Source organism: Etheostoma cragini, chromosome 13, assembly GCF_013103735.1.
Source record: "Etheostoma cragini isolate CJK2018 chromosome 13, CSU_Ecrag_1.0, whole genome shotgun sequence".
Lineage (NCBI taxonomy): Eukaryota > Metazoa > Chordata > Actinopteri > Perciformes > Percidae > Etheostoma > Etheostoma cragini.
In genome coordinates, this window is record NC_048419.1 from 24814769 (window position 1) to 24818281 (window position 3513).

Genomic DNA, 3513 nt, shown 5'->3' on the forward strand with positions numbered 1-3513 from the left:
AGTGGTCCCTAACACTGTATCTGAAGTCTCTTTATATAGACCTTAGTGGTCCCTAACACTGTATCTGAAGTCTCTTTTCCAAAAAGCAGCCTTGGTGCAGAATTACAGCCGCTAGCACCAGTCCCACAATGACATTTCTTTAGTATGGGCCATTTTTGAGTCTGTAGCTTTTGATCAAAAGCAAGGGGGTGCGAGGTGGACGAGGGGTGTGTGGCCTTGACCATCTGCCATTTTGCTCATTTGAAAGCCATCAAGTCTCTCTCTCATGGGGGGGCCAAACTCTCTGGGCGGGCAAAGCAGAGAAATGGGAGGTCTGGAATCTTGCCCCTTATGGGCCCCACACCTTATGGGGCAAGATTCCCAATGTGCCCATTTGAGCTTTCATTTTCTCTAAGGCAGCGCAGGATACCCGGGGCTTTGTGTACATCTATCACAATTCTTAGCCACTAGGAGGGGGGAGGGGGGACTCATATTAAGGTTAAAAATGAAAGTGACGTTTTCACGCCATGGGACCTCTTATGGAAATTTATGGAGCGAGCGAGCGCTATGAGATAATGATTAAACGGTAAAACTGCAGGCCCCCAGCGAGAGAGGTTTGGGCTGCTGAGTCCATTCCCACATACCGGTTGAATCTGATTATGATAATCGACACAAGAGGCACGCGAGACCAGGTCTTCAGCCTCGCGTTTGTTGATGTTGTTGTTGTTGATGATTTGGCAACATATGATTCTTGTGATATTGCGAATGAGACCGCCACCGTCGTTTTTTCACAACAACGTGTGACAGGCATAGGCGTGATTTAAATCAGAAAGAAGAATCTGACTCACAGCTGGAGGAGGAAGGCAACAAGAGTCCCGTAATTGGTTGTTTTCATACACAGAGTAAAGCATGCTGGGAAGGATCCAGACTCTCTGAGAAGGGGCAGGTTGGGGAGGTTCCTGCCGTAGGTGGGATTCACACAAGAGCACAATACAATACAGCAACCTCCGTGATGTACCGCTGCAGGAAGGACGTACAGAGACGAACACGGAGGGACAAGCTGACAGGTGATGGGTAAAGAAAAGAGAAAGTAGAGAGGAATGGCCCAATCAGAGGAATGGCCCAATCAGAGGAATCTGAATCAGAGGAATCGGAATCAGAAACACTTTATTGATCCGAAGGGAAATTCTGGGTGGCAGTTGCACAAATAGTAGAAATATCAAGTAGACAATAAATAAAGAAATGTAAGGACTGTGGCTATGTACGATATTTACATAGTTACAGGAATTTTATGATATGGTATTTACATAATTAAGGATTTGCAATGATGAACAGTAGTAGTAATAATAACAATAATAATTATATATATAATAATAATATAATAGTAGCAGTTGAGTATTGAACACATTTCAAGCCAGTGTTATTGCACAAAACAGATAATATTTTCCAGTTTCAACCTCTCTAAGTGTGTGTGTGTGTGTGTGTGTGTGTGTGTGTGTGTGTGTGTCAGACACTTAGAGGAAGGAGTTATAAAGTTTGATGGCCATAGGCAGGAAGGACTCCCTCTGGCGCTCTGTGGTGCATTTTGGGAGAATGAGTCTTACACTGAAAGTGCTCCTTAGTACTGTGGCCTCACAGCAAGAAGGTATGGGGCTCGAACCCTGGTCGTCACCCGGGTGGGGGCCACACATCAGAACCAGAATCAGCTTTATATGCCAAGTATTAGGACACAGACGAGGACTTTGGCTTTGGATTAACATTGCTCACAATGCAGTTACACATACAAAACAAACAATATATGCACACTAATATATACAAGCTGTTATCTATCATGGGTAACCCTTGTACGCTTGTTTATATGTTAAATATTGTTCTTGTATTCTATCCTTTATTATTTAATTTGCATTGTATCCTATTGTTTCATGTATATTCGGTGTATGTGTGCAGTGGGTCTGATGTTTTGCTTCTGTAATTTCCTATTGTTTGCGATCAATAAAAACCTATATCTTTCTATAATCAGCCAGGGCCGATGATGGGCCTACCCCAAGTAATGAGAAAGTAAAATCTTTCTACACACTGTAGAAAGTGGGAATGTACAATAAGTTGTGTAGAGGTTCAAATCTCCCACAAGGTCCACATTTTTATGTTAGAAGATACAAGTCTGATTGTCATAACATAACAGTCTGGGCGGCCATATTTAGAGTTTGAAAGCAGTTTCATTTTACTTGAAAAAACAGTAGAGAATCACCCAACTTTGTGAAAGTGAAGGAAAAAAAAAATCAATACTGACTGTTTCTTAGATGTTTTCAGACTTGCATCAATGCTCCGCCCACTGACATTTAACTCCAACAATGAGTCTTTTATCCCCCTGTCTCTGCCCGCCCCCCCCCAACATCAGCTCTGACGAGTTCTCAAACTCCTTCCCGTCGCCTCCATTTACTCAATAATTTAAAAATCTGTCTGTGTATGAAATCCTCCGCCTCCCCCGTGTGTATTTGCCTACACCACGTCTTCATTACGAGACGGAGCCTCGCCGTGTTCCTCCTCCCTTTTATACCAGAAGCCTGTTAGGGATTTCCCCTTTCATGTATTGATTAATGCATCATCAAGCGGAGCCTCAGCCGCAGGCACGGCCAACAACAGAGAGGCCCCCCCCCTCGTCTCGGCTGACCCCTGGAGATTCAGGCCTCTACTGTTAGACAATGATTGCTATTATTCTTTTTTTAATTTTTTTGTTTTTCTTTGAGCAACTGCTGCTGGTTGAGAGAGTGGCCGCATTTCCATCATGGCTCATAGGGAGAAGAAGAATCCCCTTAAAAAAATGTTGGTTGAATTTTATGGGGGGCGCGGACATATCAGCAGCTTAACCTGTTTTTATGGGCACATAAGAGGATTTTTTTCAACCTCTTTTAGTATTAAAGCACCTTGCTATTTCTTATCAAAGGCGCAGCGCTGTGAAACTGCTGGATGTAACATCAAAGCATGAAGTATTCCCCTAACCTACGAAGTCAGTCTCACCGCAAACCAGCAGGCAGGGAGAATGGGATCAGTGTGGCTGGGAAGAGAGGAGAAGAGGGCAGCGCAGAGAAAAGAAAGTGGAGCTTTGTAGGAGAAGCTTTGTGAGGCTTTTTTCCTCCCTCGCTGTCAGGCCGCACAACATTCAAGTGGAGGAGAGGAATCTGCATTCCTTAAATCGCTTCTTTCTCTCTGTCCTGAGCACGTGCCAAACCACACTCTATAGTTTGCAAAGACCCAACAATCCCGGAAATTACCCCGAGAGCAAGCAGTGTGACAGCGGGGAGGAAAAACTCCTTTTAGGAAGAAACCTGGGACAGACCCAGGCTCTCGGAAGGTGGTGTCAGTGGTGAACAGTGGCAATAATAGTCACAATACAGATGATAGAACTATGAGGAGAAATAGCAGTTGTAGTTGTTCATGTCGTAGCAGGGCATAGCGGGGCATAGCGGGACGTAGCGGGATGTAACGGGATATAGCGGGACGTAGCAGGGCATAGCAGGGCATAGCGGGACGTAG

General features: G+C 44.6%; 1 protein-coding gene and 1 long non-coding RNA gene across 5 annotated transcripts in view; one reads left to right on the forward strand and one right to left on the reverse strand.

Annotated features, from left to right (window-relative positions):
- Positions 1–3513, reverse strand: part of LOC117955350 — a 224225-nt gene that overhangs the window by 171250 nt on the left and 49462 nt on the right. The window lies entirely within an intron of this gene.
- sgcd (sarcoglycan, delta (dystrophin-associated glycoprotein)) overlaps positions 1–3513 on the forward strand; it is a 256701-nt gene that overhangs the window by 137433 nt on the left and 115755 nt on the right. Inside the window, exon 1 of one of the 4 annotated variants that reach the window (XM_034889766.1) lies at positions 3068–3074. The exons of the other annotated variants lie outside the window; for them this stretch is intronic. The gene's annotated coding sequence lies outside the window, so the exon portion shown is untranslated. Of the gene's footprint in view, positions 1–3067; positions 3075–3513 lie in introns of those variants that run through there. 4 annotated transcript variants of the gene reach the window in all.